Raw genomic sequence first — 23,859 nt, forward strand, 5'->3', positions numbered from 1 at the left:
GTAGTTTAAACAGAGTTGGGTTGTTAAGTTCATCTCCATATTTGTGACGTACGCTACGTGGCGTTATTTTTAAAATGAATTTAACTATACAGGGCTAATCTAGTGTTATGAATATCAGCACATATGTGAACTTCTGTCGTATTTCTTAGGGTAATTCAAAACATATTAGTTGTGCAAGAGCGGCACACCTGCAAACCTTGGAAATCTACCAACTGCCTGAGTGCGCAACACCTATGAAATTTGTTACCACAATTTTTTCTGCCTTTTTAACCCTAATTCCAAGTGATATAAGCCAAAAACCATCGCTTTGTATAATAGATTGATGTGTGGAAGCGGAAAATAATGCAGATTTCTATAAATGAGAGTGCATGTTTGGTTATAGTCTCAATATTTAAATGTACTTACCTAGGCAAACCGCACAATATTTATCACATCCTGTTAAAAAAAATAAGGGTATGTTAATCAAATACTTGAATCGGGTCATGTCAAGCGTAACGATATGATAAGTGGAGGTTAATGAAGTAGGGAGCGTATGCCTAAACAGAATTGTGTGGCGGTCCACCCACTCTGCTTACTCCTTCGGTGAAACGAGGCGTGATAGTTAGTAAATTAACAACCTTAATACGTAAAAAAAATGGCAGATTATTGAATTTTATTAAATATAATATGTGTTCAAATATATGCCTAATCTTAACAGGACATATTTGATTATAGGTTAGTTAGACAAAGAAATATTATTGAAAGGGATACACATATTTTATTTTTTTAATTGATTTTTCTTAGGGCTCCCACCCCGCTGAAATACAAAGACTTAATTACATTCAAAGTCGCGAATCATTATCCTAATTTAACCATTGTCTAGACTGGAGGTACGCCGCGATGTTTTAAAACATTAAATTACCTTCCGTGAGTAGTGCAAGGATTAGCCTGCCCGCCTCAGCTTTTTATCGAGTTTTCAAGTTAATCCGATGAGAAATTTATGTTAACTACTACCTGCAAACCTTGAAGGTATCGATTGGGTTATATTCAAAGAAATATTCCACGTCTAAACACTGTAATAATCGAATAATGCTTTGAATTAGCTGAGACACGAACAACGAAAGTTTTTTAATATTAAAATTTGAAATCGAGAACAAAATAAAATCAGTGACCTTGTAGGTCGCACAATTAGAGTTGAAAATATTCTCAGGATTGTGTTTATTGGTGCATATTATGTAAAAAATACTTCCGACATCTTTGCGAAAAGTCACTAAGAAACAGCCCATTATCTTACTTACGTCTTCTTATGGTCATTAGGGAAAAACTGTTATAAAATAGGAAAAATTTTATTTTAGACATTTGAAAAGATTTAAAAAAATGTAATTAGTTTGAAAAAAAATTAAATAATCGAAATATTTTCCTTTCATAAATTTTTTATTTTTATTTTGTGTGAGTAGGTACTGTGTTCGAATATCCGTAATCGAAGAATGATTATAATGCGTTAGGATGAATGAATTCTATCAATTAGTCGAGCATGTAAGAGTGTCGAATGATTTTTAATGGTAAAAATCGAACAGTTTCAATCATTGCCCAAGAGTCATCTCGATTATACAAATATCATGTAAAAACGGGTGGTATATTTATTTTTTCATGTGGGGGTAGAACACTTATAGGGTAATACAGAAGTTTTACGTCGCTATATTAGTAGCTTATAATTTAGGCTTCTCTTTTAGTAATGCTGTTATCTAAAACGCACTAGTCGAAGTGAAGTGGAAACTATAGTAATCAACTATAAATACACATATGATGCTTGTATTTTTGAACGTTTTCCTGTAGAAATCGTCAATTTTGAATGGGGACATATTAATCTGCATAAGAGAAAAGGTCATTTATCCTCCAGTCGAATATGTACGGATGGTCATAGTATGAAAAGGAGTAATGAACCTAGGTTTTAAAGAGATCCATCTTGGAGAAGTAATATAGCCCAAGGCTTAGGCAAGGTTTTACAGAGCAGAGTTGGGAAACATCCAAACCAACTGCAACTGCAAAAGGCATGCATGACGGCCTCCGTGATCGAAGGCAAAGGCTCTCTACTAGCAATCTGGAGACCAAAGGTTCAAATCCCGGCGTGCATAAGTAAATTTTATTTGTTTGACATGTGTTATATTGAAACTTATTGGTTAAAAATAATATATAGTTTGTTTGCGGCAGGTTCCAGAGTGGAAGACACTCTCAGAATCGCCCTGGTGTAAGACCAACATCCAAAATTGAAACGTTGCTTGAAACGGCTTTAGCCGTGTTTGATAACCAGATAATTTCCCATCTTCCACTCCTCCGTCTCTTTTCTCTACGCTACTTTCAGCCTTACGACATACCCCGATTGGGGATGCCATTGTCGCACTGGCTGGAGCAGTTGGAACTCTGTTGCGGTATTCACATAAAAAATAAGTACCAATGTACACAATTGTAAAAGATACACAATATTCAAAATTACTTACTTTAATGCTTGTATTCCGTACTTAAGGTAACGTAAGTTACAGATGCCAATAAATGAATTAACCCCTTCAAATAACAAGCTACCATCTGGCATGGCAATATTATACGATAATGAACTCTAAAGCAGCTCATATAATTTTTTAAGTTTAAAGGGGTCGAAATATGTAATCAAGATTAGAGGCATCTCCATTAAAAAAACATTATAAAATGATGTCTTATAAGATGTTCTCTTCGAGTACCTAACACGTCATAAACCAGCCAGTTAAGTTGATGTACCAAAGTTTAAAAATCGCTCCTCCGTAGGGTGTGCTGGGCCCATTACTGCCATTACTTAACCCTTTGTGCCTCTAGTTGGGGGAGCACGTAAGATCGATTTGTACCCTTTGCGTTTTATGAAAAAATATCACGGCCATAAAGAACGACGTGTTTGTGGGACAAAGGGTTATAAAAAGCGACAAATCGCCCTCATAAAAGAGTTGTGCAAACGAATGGTTTTTGCTCAAAAATTGATTCAGCTAAATGCGTTTTGATTGCATTATTTTTGTAGGGGTTTCACGGGTAAAGATACGAAAATTCCTTTCGTTAAATAATGACTTTAAAAGAAATTCTCATATCAATTATTTTAATATTTTTATTGTTGAAACCCTGCTCTAAGTAGTTTAATATTTTTAAACGTCAAGATCTTCTTCTCTTCTTCTTCTTCGATGGCGCTTACAGCCCATATCGAGCTTTGGCCTCCGGCAACAGTCGCCTCCATCTCCTCCTGTCCTCAGCGGCTGACTTCCAGTTTGTCACCTGGAGAAGCTGTGCTACATCCCCTCTTACCTCATCTTCCCACCTCAGTCTGGGTCTTCCCACTTTTCTCTTTCCACCTGGGTGACCAGTCAGCATTCTTTTTGGGACGCGTGTATCCGGCATTCTCTGTACATGCCCAGCCCATCTCAGCCTGAGGATTCTCATGTGTGCAGAGATGCTAGGGGCCTCATATATATCGTACAATTCTATATTGTGCCGGATACGCCACTGTTCGCCCTCTTTCACGGGTCCACATATTATTCTCAGCACCTTTCTTTCAAAAGTATCCAGCATTTCAGCCATCACCGTCAGTGTCAGCGCCTCACATCCATATGCCAATACAGTTCTTACAATGGTCTTATATATGGTTATTTTGGTTTTTCTGTGGACACTACGTGACTTAAACACTGGCAGCAAAGAGAAGTATGTTTTGTTGGCTGCTGTGATTCTCCTTCTGATTTCTGTTGGATCCTCATTGTTCTCTGTCAGGCTGGAGCCCAGGTAGGTGAATTGATCGACCACTTCGTATGAGTCAAGTAAATGTCAAGATCCCGCGACATAATACCTCGGTTGCGTGCCGAGGGTAAAACTACCACGAACAAAATGTATCAAGGTTCCGTAGTAAGCTTTCAAAAAGAAGAAGATGGCTTGAAAGGGATATATGTAAATACGAATGAGAGAACGCGTTTATTTTTATTAAAAAAAAATAGTAAAAAGGCGTAAGGGAAAATATTTAATAATAAATCAAGACTTATTTTAAAAAAAAGAACAAAAATCTGTCAATAAATAATGTCTTGTAGCATTATAAACAAACAAATTTTTTCAAGCATATAACACAACAAGATGTGACTTTTTTAATTTTCGGAGCATACTTTGTGATTTTTTTCTATCGAGGGAATTTCCTATGAATTATTTTTCTAACTCTGCAAATGTATAGAGATTATCTTTCAAAAGAACACATATTTAGCTGATATTAAAATGTATTAGATATTTTTGTCGAAAGCAGTCACTTTGTGGTTTGGCATGTAAAAAGAAAACAATTACTCTGTTTATAACCACGGAATAAAATAAATAAAATTTTGTGGTTATTGACAGTGTAATTGTTTTTTTTTTTTTTAATAAATAATGGCGACCGGGATTCGCTAAAACCGTAAGATTTCAGGGCTGTATAATACTTTATTGAAATTTAAAACCTAAAATCTGCAAGTAATATGGGTTTTCAATATATTATTAAGTTTTCTCAGGGTTGCAAAAAATTGGGTTGATTGAGTTGTAAGAGTAATAAGGGGGTTGGGAAGATAGTGGTCTTTGTCAAAAGGGAACAACCCTATTATTTTATTTAGGTTGATTTCATTGTTGCGCTATTAACGTTTTTGGCTTTCCGTTACTCTAGTGCCTCCAAGTTATCTAGTCAGATCCCTATTTCATTCTTAGGAAGTAACCTGACACCTGAGTTTTTAATAAATTTAAGATCTGTTTTGATGAGATGGTTGGCAAATTCGGAGAAGCCATTACTATTTAGGCATCTTAGGCAATATTTGACCAGGATATAAATTTTACGCATTTTTTTGCTTATATAAAACGCGGGACAATCGTTGCATTGGAGTGACTAAATATCTGAATGGCCTAAACTATCTTTTATGGTTCCCTTTTATTAAAAAACAAAATACATGCACTATTATTTGCATAAAATGCTGGTTTTATAACTGATGGGAGATTTTTTATGCTGTTTGAGAAAAAATATTGATGTACAAGATTCTACGCCATTGGTAAGGTTGGTTATTATTGGTTGGTTATTATTATTGTTATTATATTATTATTATTATGAGGAGAAAATTAGAATAAAAATTCTTTTGTCAATATTTTTATATTTTTTTATTGTGGATGTTACTAACCATACTTACCTGGTAACCGTTATTTATTGCGATATGTTTAATGGTAGATAATTCTAGTATGTAGTTGGTTTTGATAAAGGGACAGTAATCAACCGTAAGCATGAATCGTGGAATGGAAAGCGGAATGTTTTTTTGGAGATAAGGTGGCTAGAGGAATTATTAATGGTTATATCAATGAAAGTAGGTTTATGGTAGATTTTAAATTCTATTTTATTGTTCATGATTGATAACGTAAGATCTAAAATGTATAAGGTTGAATTGATTACAATTTCTATGGTGAAGTTAATTTGTTTATGGAAAGAGTCTATTATTAGGAGGAAGGAATTAAGTTGGCGCTCAGTACCTGTCCATAAACAGACAGCATCATCAACATATATTTTTCATAATAATACCTTTTTTTCAAAGGGTTAATTACAGTTTAAAATATAATTGTCTAAATTGACAGTGATTTTTTCTGCATAAGGGAAGATGTAGAGGCTCCCATAGCCAAGCCCTATTTTTGTTGATAAAAAATTTATTGTTTTGGAAATAGTTTTGCTTTATACAGGTGAGATAAATAAATTGGTAATTTTGTGTTTCTTATTAATTTAAGCAAAATATTTTTCACCTTCAACTACGGGAATATTTGGATAAAGGTTAACAACATCGAATCAGACTAATTTTGCATTATTAGGGATATGTAAGTTTTCTAGTTATTCAATCAAGGCAAAGGAATTCTTAAAAGTATTTCTGGAAAAAACACTTTAGAATCTATATAAACAAAAATCTTAATGTTCGTTTGTTCAAAATCTTAAATCCCCGAAAGTTTTTCACTGATGGCTTTGAAATTTTGACACAGCGTTGCATTCGAATACGCGTGTGCTTTTATATACCTATATTATATATATATATATATATAACAGGTAAAAATATGCTTTTTTTTTGAAAAACAGCACCATTTTTCGGACAAACATACTTTTTTGAAAAACAGCGGCATCTGTGGAACGTAAAAGAAACACGCGCTATTGTTTCTCTATCTGCATAGACAGAGTGAGCCACAGCAAATTTGTCCATTTTAATCAATATAATAGTGTAACTAAGTATATTTATAAATATATTGATTTATTCAATTTAATGACCGAATTGTCAACCTTTGTTAGAATTAGTTAATCCTCGTTTATTTTTTTACGAATGTTCATTTCATTTCATTCCAAAATTCTTCAATCTTCGTCTTTCTTTTCTCTACGTTCCCCAAGCCTCACAAAAAAGTTAGAACCCCTTAGTGGTTAATGCTTTAAGCGCCATAGTAAGCTTTCAAAGTTACTTTGAAAGAGAGATATGTAAATACGAATGTTAGAGGAAGCGCGCTAATATTTGTAGTATAAATTTATTTTATTTCACCAAAAAAATTACAGAATATATAATATATCATTAGTAAGTAAAATACCTATTTGTAAGTTTGTAACAATGACATTGTTGAAAAACTAATGTTACAATAATAGAAAAGTTTCTAATAGAAGAAACAGTAAATATGTATGAGTGTTATAAAGATATGGCGTAATATACTATATTTTAAGTTGTGCATAACCTGCCTCACTAAGCGAATCTGTGTTGTGGCAGATTTTTGTTAATTATTTCTCGCATTTTGTCTATGGTTTACTTATAAATGTTTAATATAGGTTCCTTTACAGAAATTCATTATTTTAGGTTACATTTTTACTAGCATATACACAATATAAATACAGCAGTTTTATCACCATACATACTACAATAACTGTCAGTGACAAGGCGTTTGGGTGAGTGACCAGTATATGCACGATCATTTGAATAAATCCAAATTTTAATTTTTTTTTTAAACTCTTTCTGTGTTTGACTCAGTTTAATATTTTCTGGGAGCATGTTGAATATTTTTGTGGCAAAGTATCTAAAGCTACGTTGACCAAAGGTGGAAGAAAGTGCTGGAGCTTGCAATATGTCTTTGTTCGAATTACGCGTAAATCTTAAGTTATTTTTTTTTTCGTAAAGTACGTGTTTGTTTTTAAAGAGATGCATGAGGACATTTTTTACATAGATCTGTCGAACATCAAATACTCTCATTATGTGGAAAATTAAGTTACTGCTTACAGTTTGAGGAAGTTTGAGAATAATTTTCATAATTGTTTTCTGCGCCTTTTCAACGGGATCTAGAGCTGATGAAGTACCCCCTCACCATGCAATGAACAGAGATGGGTAGTAATCTACCCATCTCTGTTCCACACTTGCATTAAAAAATATTAAATAAACAATATTTCCCTTATTTTAGAGACAACTGAATAGCATAAAATGAAAAAAAATCAGTGAACTGAATATATTTGCGTTTGACCCTTGAAGTTCTAGAAAAAAATTCAATGCAAATTCCATTACGCCAGATTTATCCTCTCGATAGTTGACGATGCTTCAAGCATATATAACAGACTTTATAATATATTCTTCTTTCATCAAAGCATTTATCAGTCAGTTTTGTTACCTTTCATAACTGTAGGTGCGGGATATAATGAAGTTCAAATTTGAACCATTATTTGAAAAAAGATCTCAACGTTCCATTTGACAGTAATTCATTTCAAATATCGAATCGCGTGACGCTTGTTCCTTAAAAAAAAATAATGACGGGACACGCAACTTGGCCTTTATTGAGTTATTTTGGACTTGAAGAAGTATGGCATCTGCCCTTACCTCCAAGGTATCTGTGAGACAAACAATAGAGCCGTTTCAAGGTTCTATTAGACCGGAAATATCAGACAGTTGGAACATTTCAGAACACGCACTATGTCTGATACCGCTTAAATGCGTACCATCTACTATATTTTTTTGTAGGGATCAAATATTCAATTAATGTGCAGGATTCACACACGGATCTGTTCGGACAGATTGGCTTGGTCCGTCGGTCCGCTTTCCGTTACAAGCTGATCCGTGTGTGAATGTACGCAAAGGATTGGCTAGCCGAGCACGACCTCATTCGCAGTCGATGATCATGAGATCTTACATTAGATGATGTCCGAATGTCTAGATGTCCACGTGTATGTTGCCGTGTTTCAAATTCGTGTGTAAATTCTGCTATAAAACGGGCTGACCGGCTTGCGGAGCGTGCTCGATGAACAGATCCGCCGAATAAATCCGTGTGTGAATTCTGCGCTTAAGTACATAAGTTCTAAAGACAATTTATTTTACCAAAATTGGGTTAGGTTAGGTAAGGCCCTACTTAGATGTTATCAGAACCCGAACTTAACAAATCAACAGAGGAATGTACTTGCAAACTTTAATTTTTGATGGGAGAATCCTTAAAAGGTATGGTTTACAAGCTTTATCTCAGCTATTATATAATGGGTTTTCGTGGGGGCACCCAAAATTGATCGGAATTTCATTTTCCATTATCGGTCAGTTTTAAAGTAATCTTCGTTTGATGCGTTTTACCTAGTTTGTTTTTACTGTTCAAAACAGTGTATGCCGATCGTTAATGCCAATGTCTTTTAAGAATTCTCCCGATAATTTTTTTTTTCTTCCATGTTGGCAAAACGTTTCTCTTTTATAACTTTTTCACCCGGAGGAGCATAAAATGATTATATCAAGTCAATAGGTAGTTTGAAGCACATAGGGCGTACGTTTTCTGGCCAAAAACCACAGAACACGGCGAGGTGCGGGCGGGTGCATCGGAATTGTATTTTATTATCACCTCGTTACCACGACTCAGGATTTCAGAACGGATGGTAAACTAAAATTTTGCTTAGAGCAGCTTCTTTGTAAGCTGTCTTGATCATTACAGCCGTTTTTACCTGAACAGGAAACAAAATTACAGTGCCCAGGAAAATCGTAACTCTTGTGATAGACAAACCTCCGAAAACAGATGAAGATTATCATATTAACAGACGTAAATAAATATAAACTACGCACGCTATATTAAGCTCCTAGTTGCGAATAGAACTGTCTGGCTTTCAAACATAGTCAATAACTAACAATCAATACAAAATTATTAAGCCAGTCATAAATTTAACTAAGTGTAGGTACCTCCATAAATTCACACCGTGTCCACAATCTACAAGTTAGTGAGTATATTCTGTTTAATTCAGACTGGAATCAATACTAATGGATATATGTGACTGTAATCTTCCCCGCTTAATCAATATTAATTGCAGGGAGTTTGAATATCCACTGGTGATCTTATTAATCAGTTAATCATCTTTGAGCATCAATACAATTATTGTAATTTGATATAACGACGCTAGTCTTGACGTCAATATCAAATTAGTATTTCACTTGCGTGACTAAAGGGCATGTAACGTTTGAATTACTGACGTATATGTATACACAATATATTAAAATAAATTGAAACGATTCTGGCTATCAAACTATGCTTTTTTAAATGAATACCGTACGTCCCGTACAGAATAACGTACCAACTGCTCCCTTCTGTCCGAAACCAACACTGTGGGACAACAGCTTTGGGTGTGTAATGAGACTGGTGGGAGCTGGTAAGAGAAAGATATAGGCGAAAATATTGTTTGAAAAGTACCCGATTAAATCTGGACACTAAACACGATTTCAAGAAACTACACTACTTTCGATTCTGAATGGTTGTATTTTACCAGTGCGATACACGAAACATGTACATAAGGAATGATTACTTTATGAACATCGTCCGTAATATCTCACTGAAACGTGAAAAAATTCATAATTGTCCAGTTTCTGCAAAATCTACTATGTAAATTTCAATTATTCGGAAAATCCAATTCTGTTAATCCACTTTCGTTTTCCGAAATCCAGTTTTAGACATCAAATTCTCTGATTTGAAGTGTGTAGGTTTACATGTACCAAGCGCGGATTTAATAGTCATGTATCTTTTATCAGGAGATTTTTCAATGTGGATGAGTGTTTCAGGCGAATAATTATTGCTTGTAAAATAATTGTTAACCTTTGTGCTATGCATAAAAAAACCTTGTCTTAAAACATTAGTTTACCAAAAAAATAATAATTAATATTTGACAAGTTCAAGTATTTCACCTAAAAATGTAGACAATTTGTCTCGACGCCATCTAGTGAGAGAGTTAGCACTTACAATGCCTTTCTCATATAAAATAAAGTTGGTTGTTTTCAGGTGAAAAAAAAATGTAACAAGCAGTAATTGTTGAATTAAACACTAGTATATATTGAATCATTTCGCGGGTAAGAGATAAGCCGCCATAGCTCAGTGGTCAGAGCTGTCGACCGGAAATCGAAGGGACACGGGTTCGAGTCCCGTTGGCGTCATGTATCTTTTATCAGGAGATTTTTCAATGTGGATGAGTGTTTCAGGCGAATAATTATTGCTTGTAAAATAATTGTTACCCTTTGTGCTATGCATAAAAAAACCTTGTCTTATAACATTAGTTTACCAAAAAAATAATAATTAATAATTAATCAACTAACCATAAGGTAATTTTCTCGTAGTAACATTTAGGGGGGTAAAACTCTTCCTTTCTCCTACCATCCATTTCCAAATAATGCATGGGGGATTAAATTAGTGGTGCAGCAATCCACAGAAAGGGCGCCCACGATTTTACGTAGGTGATATTCAAATACCCAATATACCCCTGGATAACCGACTCCTTGCATACCTAGTTGTTTACCGACTTGATCGCATTATTTATTTTTTTAAGTTTTTTTTATTAAGCTTCAAAATCTTACGTTTTACATCCAGTGAAAACCTAATTCAGCATGAGATCATTGTAAGTTTCTGTAGGTCAAAAGGACAGCGTTGGGCTCGACACTGGATAGTGGAAATATTGTAAGAACTTCAATAGGACTCCAACAATCATAACCAAGTGAGTGCCCTGGTAGAAGCCACCCAGAGGCAGACCGAGGAAGGTGTGGATTGACTACGTGAAAGTGGGATCAGGGTTTCTAGCACGGTAGATCGATAAAACCCTATATCCGTCATCTATGGCCAGTTAGCGATATTTGCGAGCACAGTCGGAATATGATTCGGTAGACGAAAGCCGTTGCTCTTAGAGCTGCCTCCAAGGTATCAGTATGCACAACTTTTTGGATAATATAGTTCTTTATGCAAAATAACTGACTTTTTAATGAATAAAGGTGAACTAACGAAGCTCTTAGAATTGAAAGAAATCGTAGAGACGATCCATAGACTTAATTATCTAAGACACGGTCAATTGATTCCTTTTCAATCTTGGAGAATCAATGGTTGTCAGTTATAAATAAAGACCGCATGAACTAATTGACTCCCTTTTAATATAAAAAGTACATGCGGACTGCCAATATAATAAATTTAAGTTATTGTTTCAGTTTTACATTGTCAATTTATTAGCATTTTTTATTTTACATAGCCGTATATTGTCATAAAACTATTGTTTTTCTCATAAGTGTAATAAAGTAATGATATTAAATGTAATAATTTTTGATATTTTTGTGCTTGCGATAAAGCGATTTTTATCGCGAAATTGGCATTTTTTTCACGCGATATTCTGGTACGTAAAAAGTGAAAGCAATATTTTAGACAGGTAAGTTCTAAATTTGTCTTCTTATATGATATTGGCATACTTGTATACCTTAGAAAAGTCGAAAGTTTTTTTTCACACCGTTTTTTTTTTTGCTGAAATACTGAAAAGGGAACACAAGTAACATAACTTTAAAAAAAAAACGCGAAATTCCTCAAAAATTAACGCGAATTTCGCTAAAATTTCAGATCCTTATTTATTAGTTACTTCATTTTGTTATTTTATTGGTTATAATTATTTTTAATTTGCTAAATAAAAAAGTAACTGCCAAAATTTACTATGTCAAATTAGCGGGTAACAGGGACACGTGTTCCCCATGCGGTGACCAAGTTTGCGAGACGTTTTATGTGGCCTAGCCGAAGAGTCATGCCGATACATCGGCATACCGTAAGGGTTAAATTAAACTTTCTAACACAGGAAAAATAAATTTATACCGATCCCGACGTTACATTACCAATTAAATGTTACAAATAATCATAGCCTAATAATATACGTATGAAACAACGCATTTTGAAATAAATTAAAATAAAACTGCGATCAAATATAAATTTATGAGACGAAAAAAAGAGTCAACAGACACTTTTCAATTTAACGCGTTTTTGTGTATGTAACATCAATTTGCATAAATAAACCATTTAATTCTATTATCACATACAAAATAAAATTGTTAAATGTGTAAGTACTTACTTTCGAATAAACAAATTTGTCAAATACTGCCAATCAAATATTGTTTTAGTAGCAAATTAATATTCCGATAGTGGTTCGACGAAATAATAAACTTGCCAGTAATAATTGGCCAAATTCATCCAATAACATTATCTCTCGATAGTTCGGTTTGTTGAGCAAAGTTAGAATGAAAATAAGCGTTTACTGGGGATGCTTTGAAATCAATATTTAATTGTGATAATTAATTCAAATTAAAGGATTAAGTAAACAAGGGTAACTTTGTAAGGGGAGTAAAATACGGATAGTAAATGGGGTAAAACAGAGATACCTGACGAATGCTAAAAGGAAATTTTTATTGCGGGAAGAAAGTAGATGCTTACCGAGAAAAGAAGAAGAGTACTCATTTATGTTCCGCAGGTGATATTTTTTGATGTTCATAGATTAACATAATTTTGCCATATATCACTCGGTGACAACATCGGTGCCATAGTTCGTGGGGTGAGGTTTGTCTAGGTGTTGGCGGCGGATGCATCTGCCTATTTACTGCGTGGCGGGCCGGGTCGAAAGGCAATAGTTGAGGGAGACCCTTTGACCTCTCCAACGAGATTCCATCGACCTATCGCCTTGCACGGCAGTGGGAGAAAATGATGTATTTATACTAATTTACACTCACCACTCCTAGACACACCCACCCCTCATGACTTCCCAGAACTTAAAAAGAAAGGATTCAATTTTCTCAGGGCTTCCTGTGAGGAGCTAATGTAAAACAAATATGACGAAAATAACAAATTCTCAAGCATCAGTAAACCTTGTTAGCAAGGAAAGTTACTGTAATGATGAGAAAATAAAATTACGTAGGAATCACTGAATCGATAAAAGAAATGGAAAAAAATATTCTTTAAAAAATTACAAAAGTACAGTAAAAATACAAACCGGTTTTGCTCTTAGTCATTTTAGTAGTTAGGAAAATATTACAATGTCGAGTGTACGAACGTTTTATGTGTTGATATAACTCCCTGGTGAAGAATTTTTAGGTATGTTTACAAAACCAGCTTCTAAAAAAATAATCAAGAGAATATTTGCACTAAAGTTACTTAATTAACGCTGCATTTGAATAGTTAATTTTCTTTCGCATGACTCACGCCAACTTCAAAATTCCGCAAATTGGGAATGGCTTCGGTACATAAAACAATGATCAATTTAAACGCGTTTTGTGATAACTCTTCTTCGGCACCCAAATATGGTGATTAAAACGTTAAAATACTCGTATAATCAAAATGGCGCTTGCATACCGGGCATGATTTTGACAAGGGCTTTGTGAATTGAAACAATAAGCGCCTGTCGGGTGACGACCAGACAGATTTGTTAACGCGTTCAGAATTTATTAAAAAACGTTCTTTGAAACATTCAGTAAAAAAGAACACATATTTACAAATTACACAACTCATCCCGCGGAGGGTGATTTAACGTTATTCTTCCTCAAAAAGTTTTTTCAAAAACAATTTTTTTTTACATATTTTTGAGTTAGGTATTTCAAAAACAGTTGGTACCCGTTCATAGTTCGCGGCTTCAAAAACCCGGCGAGCTAAAATATATATTATAAACAATATATTGAATGATTTCCACCTTTAATTTAATTTTTATTATAAAATTTTTTCTTACCTTATTTTCACTTCTTTTGACTGCCATTCTGAATGCCGGTCGAAGCTTATGAGAATTGCAGCGATTTCCTGAAACAAAAACATAACAAATTAAAATCAAGATATCATTGTTGCCATCCATAGCAGTGGGGAAAAAAAGAAAAAAAAAGAGTAAAAATATCGGAGAGGGCAAATACAAATTCATTTCATTTACGTGATTCAGCAGCAGCCGGGCGGTTGCCGCATCAGCAATTTTGAGGAGTAGAAAATGACAATGTGGCGTTAAGTCCGTTTATAAACTATTTTTGTTAGTGATTGGTACGTGTTTGTATAGAGAGGCTTATGTGGGATTTCGCGACGTATAATTTTTTTTGTTTTTAAATCATTTATTGAGTTAACTATAATATTTATTAAGCTAAATAACATTTCACGTGTATAAACTAATATATACATGGTAATATGTCATTATTTGTAAAGTTTTATTTTTACAGTAGGCATAACAATTTGTTTAATACATTCATTCTTCCTCCTATCGTCGGACTTTCAGGCATCTCATCATGCATTTTTAGTATTATATACATTAAACAGTTCTGTGACTCTGTTTTTCTCATATACGGCAATCTGGTATATTTTAACTAAAAAGAAGTTCATCCACAAGTATTTTGTCATATAGTTATTCATATTTTATGTTTAAAAATTATCACATTATGATACAGCAATTTTTTTTGTTGGAATCCAATTTAGCTCTTCTCTCATTCGATTAATTTTGCAAGTTTGCAACAATATTTACAAGTAACTCACAAGAATTTAGAAAAACTAAGGATATTTAATTAATTGTCAAGATTTTTTAAGGAGTTCTGCTAACTTGCGTCCGTCGGGGATTTGAATTAACTAACTGGTGGCGTTTTTTTTGACAAATCGAGAAAGTTAGGGATGGAAAACTATCTTTCCACTTTACATAATGTTATTATCTCTGAGTGGATTGGTTTTTTGCCGAAAGAAGCTAATAAGAGAATAAAATTATTTAAAAAACTAAGAATTGTTATAAAGTTTTAATAATTTGTTCACATATCATAATACATAATTGATGATTTAAATTCCATAAATATGAATGAAAATATAGTTTAAGAATATTATCAGTTTTATATTGACTCCTTCATAAAATCGCTTTCATTGGCAATATCTATGTTAGCTCTTGTTTTTAATTAATCTTAAATTGTTATGTTATAGGTACCTTCTTTGATTAATCTGAATGATTTCACATTCTATATTCTATTTATATATATATTATTTATCTTAATGATTGTATTTTCTATTATTAAAAACATATATTTAGGTACCTAGATTAATTTATCTGAATGGTTGTACTTATTTTCTTTTTTATATATCTCACCTCATTTTTTTTCTGCCGCTAAGTAACAAACTGTTTTTATTCAACTCTTCGTGTAATTAATAATTTTACAGTCCAGTATTTTTTCCTAGGATTGTTTTCCACAATAACACTTAATTATAAATGACGCATTTATAATTGTATTCAGGTACTGCATTTGTTCATCATGACGAAAGAAACATTTTCTCGGTACACCGATTCACAGTTGACATAACAAAATACATTCAAACTTATTACGTACGAAAGGCGCTCAAATAATTATGTTTTTAAATTTTAACGCCAACTGTAATATTTTTAATGTAAATTCAATCACGTGTCTCGCAAAAAATATAAAGCTCAAAGCGAAAGTTTTCTTATGCAAACACGTAAAAAGCTGCTTTTGCATTAATGTTTCATGTGCCGAAGCCATCCCCAATTCGGGAATTTTATAGTTGGCGTGAGTAATGCGAAGAAAGAGTAACTATTCAAATGGACCGTTAATTAAGTAACTTTAGTGCAAATATTCTCTTTTTTTATTATGACTTTTAGAAGCTAGTTTGGAGGATTGTGATTAACGCCAATTTAAATCAGTTATTGGCTTCACAGAATCCAAGGTTGGGTAATTAATCTCGGTGTGCAAAAATGAGAAATCGGATATCTTCAATTTAGTTTTTATTTTAACAAAACTCACGTTACAATAATTTTATGAACAAAACAGATCGCGTACGTTAGAGAAGATTTAGGGCTAAACCGGCGGCTAGACCACTGGAGATAGAATGAATTATTTTCCGCGCGAGGTATCGCGCGCAGGTTCACAGTGATACCAGCCTTACAAGAATGTGGGTAAAAGAAATGTTGTCATTATTTTCGGGAGATGTAAACTCCCTGTAATTTACCCTACACTAGTTTTGTACACATAACTAACAATGCTCCGTTAGGTAGTTATATCAACAAATGCAATGTTCGTACACTCGACATTGAAATATCTTGCATGACGAAAATGATAACAAATAAAATTATTTCTAAATTTTAACATCAGCTGTAATATTTCAAATGTAAATTTAATCACATATCTCGCACAAAAATAAAAAGCTCAAAGCGAAAACCTTCTTATGCAAACACGTAAAAAGCTACTTTTGCATCACTTGCTTTTCATTTAATATGGAAATAGGCTTTTACTCTGTTCCGGAAATGATTATTTGCCGAGGCTAACCAAAATACGACCTACAATATAGGGAATATAGCTCAGGGCGGTATAGGAGGGCGGTATAAAGCTGTTTGGAAGGCTCTACAGAAAGTTCTACGTCATAGGGCACGCAGAGCCTAATCGATGTAGTCTTTTCAAACGCCAATCTAAAGGAAACGATACATTCTAAACGCTAATTGCTACCGGCGCATGTACGCCAAAATATAAATAATTATAGTTATTACTGAAAATAGCCTTCAAGCAATGTGACCCCCTATTTTACAAGAATTTAGAGAGTTTCCGTTTATTATTTTTTTTAATGATAAACTAATGTTTATAAGACAAGGTTTTTTATGCATAACCCAAAGGATAATAAATTATCATAAACAAAAATTAGTCGCCTGAAATATCCATACAAATTGAAAATATTTAAAAAAATATAATATAATAAGCAGTAATTGTTGATTGAAGTACTAGTACATTTTGAATTATTTGTCGGGTTGGGAATAAGCCGACGTGGCTCAGTGTTCCAGAACACCTGACCGGACATCAAAAGGTGCGAGTTCAATTCCCGTCTTCGGCATTTATTTTTACTCGGGAGATATTTTCAATTTATGTGGATATTTCAGGCGACTAATTATTGCTTACAATAATAATTTGTTTACCGTTTAGGCGTTTTTTAATTATTCAATGTTTTATTTCAAAACCAAATGGCTTGACTGAGTTTCAACACTTACATTACTCAATTTCTCATAATAATAATAATATGTGGCATTTTTATAGCGCCGTTTTTATGAGAAAATCACCTCAAGTGCGCTTTACAACTTTATTCATAAGTCTACACCCTATCATTTCGATTTATTACTAATGGCTTATAACCAAGATTAGGTATTAACTAGTGATTTTAAACTATAAACATTATTTTAAATGATGGTTTTATAAAAATAATATTTGGTTCAAATGAACAGTGCAAATGCACCGTTTTTGTGAAAAAAAGTGGGTGTGTCAAGCCTACGCAAGACAGAAGTGAAACTTCTAGTATTCCTCTCTCTCTATTTTCATTTCATCATCTCTATTTTCTCTCTTAGGTTAGTTTGAAAATTAGAGGTTAAATAATTCAACGACGAAGCATGGATTTGATAGGATATTTCCTCTTGTGCCACTGATGTGTTCATCACCTCTATCTCGTCACTACTCATTTTTAACACTGAAATTCTGTACCAAACCGTATGAACCACAATCAATTACGTATTTCACTCGTATTAAACTCACGACGCAGTATACTAACCAAGCAGCTGATGCTTGGCGTGGCGCAGTTCGCTGGTGTCTGAGAGAGAGGAAAGAAGAGAAGAGAGAGAACGTTCGTGAGCGGCTCCCCCACCTCAACAAGCGCATATGGTGAGAGAGGGACAGTGAACGGTGAGCGGTGGTGGGGGTACCCGCATTTTCGTGTCGATCCTGACTCGGTTTTACTCCGTCCCCGAAAATCCATTACGCGCCTAAAGAAGTTTCACTTCAAAAAATTACCTCAAGGGCGATGTACAAAAATATGCAGAATTTATAAATATGATAGATATTATAAATATGATAGATATTATAAATATGATAGAATTTAACTGGCTTATAACTTACACTAACATTTATTTTATTATATTACTTCGTGAATTTTTCGTTTTATATACGTTTTAGTAGCAAAATTTAATAATGCAATGATATATTTATTTATTTATTTATTTTAGGAACATAAACAGTCTTAGTAATATAAGCATACATAAGAGAATAACAAAAAACAGACCAATTATTAATGTTCACAGATATATATAGAAACATAAAACTAACCTGCAAACGATAAACCTATAACATGCCTACCATAAACAGCAATAAATAAAAGTGATTTTAACTATACTTAAATAGACTTGGGTTGGAACGGGAAAGGGGAGGAGAGGGATGAGGAAAAGTTGCCACGCAGGTAATATTAAAATATTAGGTACAATCATTTTAACAGTGGTTAATATGAGTTAGAATGTGATGAAATTCTGTAGTGATAGTAACTAGCAGTGAATAATAATATATAGTTATTGTTAATTTAGTTGGTCCCATAAAAATAGTATTTTATCTTGCCTAGCGCGTACTAAAACAACTAAAATACGTGCATAAAAAATGGGTGGTAAATTAGAGAAGGTTAAAAATCTGATATAGTAACATGTACAAGATTATTTACACAATATTATGATCGTGGCCCCCTTGTAACTTGGAATCACATTATATTATAAACTAGATGTACTCCGCCATGCCTTGCTGTGGGTCAGTCTGTCTGTTAAGATACAGAAACAATAGCGCTTGTTGCTTTTACGTCCAACAGATGACATTGTTTTTCAAAAAAACATGATTGTTTATCAGATGGCGCTGTTTTAAAAAAAAAACATGTTTTTACATCAGGCGGCGCTGTTTTTCAAAAATGCGTGTTTTTACTTTTACGGGCAATGAATAAAGAAAATATCCTAAGAGGTCACATGAGACATCTATATAAAATAGGTATATAAAAACACATGCATATTCAAATGCAACGCTGTGTCAAAATTTGAAAGCAATCGGTGAAGAAATTTCGGAGATTTAAATTTTTTATCAAACCAACATTTACGTTTTTATTTATATGGATAATTGATTCTTTTAAGTCTCCAGTTTTTCTGAATCTGTTAGATAGAGGATAGGAATTCATATTAAATCTGTACAGCACCTTTGAGGTGATTTTTAACAAAAACTGCGCATAGATAATTAATTATGGCATTATTTCCCATAGATTTTATTTTTACTTCTAAATTTTACAAATTATAATTTTTGTGATTTTCTCAAATACCGTACTACGCTAATTCCCGTATTATTCGTAAATGGTTCAGATTAAGATGAAAGAAAAAGAAAAATTATATTTTCTTGAAACAAATAATCCAACGTCAGGGAAAAGGACGCATGGAAAAAAAATATAAAAGTTATTATATAAATCATTAAAGAAATAAAAATAAAGATTACACTGAATGTAAAAAAATATTTTTTTTTTTTTAGAGAATATAGAAATAAAAATAAAGAATACACTGAATGAATGTAAATAAATCATTTTTTTTAAGCAATTATGTTAACATTTGAATTGTTCTGACATGTATGAACAAATGAGTTTAAGAACAATATATGACGCGAAAATGAAATTTAGGGCGCGCAATGAAGACATTGCATTACTAAATGAATCAAATGCACAAGCATTTTTTTCATACAAATGAAACAATGAAAAAATAAAATGTTTGAAACGATGCATGAATATCGATGAAGCAAAGATTATGTTTTATTAAGTTAAGTAGCGGTCCATCTTCTTTACCCACCCCTCCGGAGAAACGGTGTGATATCAGTTGGTTAGTTATCGACGTTTCTACAAAAAAGTTTTCGACCAATATAAAATGCTTTACACATGCAAAAAGTCCAAAAGAAACATCTCTTATAATACCAAATACAAAAACAACGACAGTCCCAGGTCCACAAAATGACATTTCTAAAGATACAGTGTTTAGAATGGCAAGTCTAGTTCCACTGAATAAACAAACGCTTTATTATTTCATAGTCCTCGGAAATAAAATAGTGAGACAGAGGAAAAGCGGCGAAGGCAAGTGAACAACAATGCACCTTGGTCCTAGGGTATGTTGCAAGTTGCATATTCCCCTTATATTATGCACCCACGACGGTTGTTGCGTCGTGCTGTGTGCAATGTGCAATGTGCATATTCACCCGGCTCGTGAATTGTTTGGGGTAATGCTTTAAACATGCTTCAAATAAACACACAAAAACACTATTTTTACTACCGCTGTATATTAGGAAGGGTGATTTTTATGTTATGTTGTGTAATGCATTCAAGTAGTTTCCCGTGCGACCGTGTGGCATGTTTAAAAAGCTGTTTCCGTGCAAATTAAGTAAATTTTTTTTACTAGTTGTTAAATTAAAATCCTAATTGATTTTGATACAATGTTTTTTAAAGGGAACAGGCAATTTATTATTGTTACAAAGTACGCTATTTTGATTGTAAGTTTTTAGTTTGTTTATTTTATAATATTATTACGAGTCAATTTATAAAAAGTTCATTGGTAAGCAAGTTCTTCTGTGTATTTATTATTGGGAACGCCTTCTGAAGGCATTTGACATGGACAGTTTGACAATGCCTTCAGAATGCGAAACAGCTATCACGCGTTACAATAATTATACAGCAGAACTTGTTTAAAAATTTAACATTAATATTTTTTAATATAATCAAACATTTTTTTTAAATAGGAATAGGCGACAACACTTATTCAAAAATTCAAATATTTTTCACCTTAATAAACTCCATCATATTATTTGGTAACCATTAATGATAATAAAAGTATAGCATTTATATAGCGCAGTTTAGTGTCATTTCACTTCAAGTGACGATAAGCGACATTTTGTTTGTCATCATTTGAACGATCCCCGTTAAACGCATGTTCTCGGCCCATATCAGATTTTGATGAAATTGTAATTAATCAGCTGTCAAGAAATAACAGTTATTACATATATTTTTGTACAAACCCGATTTTTTTTCACTCACCCCCACACGGCATATTATCTTTGGAGATGCTGTGTGGAGGGTCTTTTCAAGGAAACGAAGAAGAAGAATTTCTGGGAATGAAAAATATATAAGGGGTGGGTAGGAATCTAGGGATCAAGGTGTCCAGGAGTGACGGAATTATGAATATATCCCTCTTGACGCGGCTCAAGGCGATGAGTCGAAAGATACGTTGGAGAAGTCAAAGTTCATCCATAAACCAGCCTCAGCAATATAGCTGTAGGTGGGCCTAGACAAACCCCACCCCAGGAACCGGGCACTAATTCTTTTACTTGGTTACATTGGTTACCAAACGTAGCGAACTATTTGGGGTGACCTATATCAGTGGTGTTCGTTAACCAATAAATGGTTCCCGGGGGGGGTACCCATACTATACCCAATATTTAAATAACATAAATACTATGCACACATTTAAAATTGTTACGTTTTTTATGTGAAAAAAAGATCCCCTTGTAGGATAACATTATATGAGTTCGAGTTCTAAAAATCAGTAATACCCGGGTGAGATTGAATCCCAGTTCTATTTTAGTAATGGAAAGCCATTTATATAATATATATAAATTTACATTATGCAAGAGCATTAATTCAAAAATATTCATGCGCGGAATGTTTCTAATTTCCCCGAAAACTTTACATAAATTTGAATCATCAAAAAAGATGTTTTGTTAATAATATCTGGAATAATATTCAAATGAAGCGTCCCGAAGTTCGAAAGCAACCATCTTGTTTTTGGTATAATTTTAAGTAAGCCGCTTAAGAAAACTATCATCTTTTACGAGTTTCCTATTAGGACCCAAAACTTTCCACACTAAGAATTAATTTATAAGTTACTTTTACTTTTCTGGTAATGTCGCGTTTAGTTGGGAATGTTGTTTTTTAAGTATTGTATTAAAAAATGATTTGCAAAATCCAAAAAACAAATCTCAAATTTTAAAGTTGCAGAAATAAAGTCAGGCCTCCGTGGTCGAGGGGTAAGGTAGACGACTAACAAAGCTGGAGGTCGCGGGTTCAAATACCGTCGTGCGCAAGTAAATTTTTTAGATTAATTTGTGTTATTTCACAATTTTTGTTTTTAAAATAACATATAAAGTATATTTGCTTTAGAGTGGAAGTTACTCTCAGTATCGCCTTAGTGTAAAACCACCATTCAGAACTGAAAAGTTGCCAAGTACTTTCCCACCTTCCTCTCAGCCATTTCCTCCCCCACCCCACTGCCTTCGGCCTAACAACATAACCCAATTGGGGATGACATAGTCTCACTGGCTCCAGACGGTAGGGAGCAGTTGGGACTTTTGTGAATTCATTTTATTTTAATTTAAAAAAAATATATACATATAAACTCACGTAATTACCGACATGAAGAAAAAAAAAATTAAAAAATATTATCAACAGAATTTTGAAGAACTTTTTTTTCAACACGCATTCGCATATCAAACAAAAAAAGAACCTCCTAGATTACAAGGCCGGGACACTAAATCAAATCAGCCTCCTAACTTTTACGAGAACCTCTTAAATGTGTATTTTTTTTAAATTGACAAAAACATTTTAAGATGTTTTAATAAATAAGAATAAATTTGAAAAAAACGAATTTTGTTTGTAAAATTCCATACAAGTTAGGAGGCTGTTTTGAATGAGTGTCCCGGCCTTGTGATCTAGGAGGTTTTGCTTTGACTGACGAAGTTAGGTAATACAGTAACGTTAAGATAGAATAGTTGGTAGAAGGCGAACGTCATGCCTCAGTGACAAATGATTTAGTCACTAAACAGTAGAGACGGGCTAATTTGAGTTGCTTTTTCAAGTGTCAATGATGTTATGGAACCTCCGATATAAGGACAAGAAAAAAATATAACTTTTCAAAAGCAAATCACTAATGCACTAATCACAAATGTTTGTCATAAGTTACGTGAATGCAGGGTCAAATATGATTTAAGATTTTCACGGCCAAAAGTATTTCTGTTATTTGTTTTTGGGGTGTTATGCGGTGTTTCGCTAACTCCATCTTTAGCCAACGTTTCGGACAGCATTGCAGTGTCATTGCAGTGCATCTGCCCTGATGATGGATACTGCAATGCTGTCCGAAACGTTGACTAAAGAAGGAGTTAGCGAAACACGGCATAATACCCCAAAAACAAATAACAAAAATGAATGCAGGGTATTTAAATTCGTAGGTATGTGCGTCTATCGTAGTCACTGGAGCGATTTTTGGCATACACTGCCAAGTTTTTAAAAACTTTTTGATCAATCGCTTGTCATATATAATAAGCCATATTTATAGAACTTAAAAATATGGATAACAAATAATTATAAGCAATAATTAGTCGCCTGAAATATCATACTCGGGAGATATTTTCAATTTGTATTGATATTTCAGGCGACTAATTACTGCATATAATTATTTGTTATCCTTTATGTTATACATAAAACCTTGTCTTATAAACATTATATCATTAAAAATATGGATTTAGCGGCCTTAAACCGCAGTTTTGAGGAATGATATTGATTAAATAATTTGGTAAATGTATATAAATATATAAACAACCAATCGTTCGAATGGGTGGTAAAAATTAGTATTTTTTTGATTATTTTAAAAAGGTTTTAACATGTCCTATTCGAAAAGGACCCGTCTTGCCAAGTGTTTCTATCCGAAGCAATAGGCACGTGAAACTTCAAATGCAAAATTATGCTCTTTGCACTTTTCTGTTTCTA

At 33.4% G+C, this 23,859-nt stretch overlaps 1 protein-coding gene across 1 annotated transcript in view; it reads right to left on the minus strand.

Annotated features, from left to right (window-relative positions):
- Positions 1 to 23,859, minus strand: part of Camta (Calmodulin-binding transcription activator) — a 547,021-nt gene that overhangs the window by 302,966 nt on the left and 220,196 nt on the right. Inside the window, exon 3 of the mRNA XM_089636714.1 lies at positions 14,000 to 14,067. The gene's annotated coding sequence lies outside the window, so the exon portion shown is untranslated. The remainder of the gene's footprint in view (positions 1 to 13,999; positions 14,068 to 23,859) is intronic.

This window comes from Hesperophylax consimilis, chromosome 10, assembly GCF_061612785.1.
Source record: "Hesperophylax consimilis isolate HC1 chromosome 10, BYU_Hcon_1.0, whole genome shotgun sequence".
In the NCBI taxonomy this organism is placed as follows: Eukaryota; Metazoa; Arthropoda; class Insecta; order Trichoptera; family Limnephilidae; genus Hesperophylax; species Hesperophylax consimilis.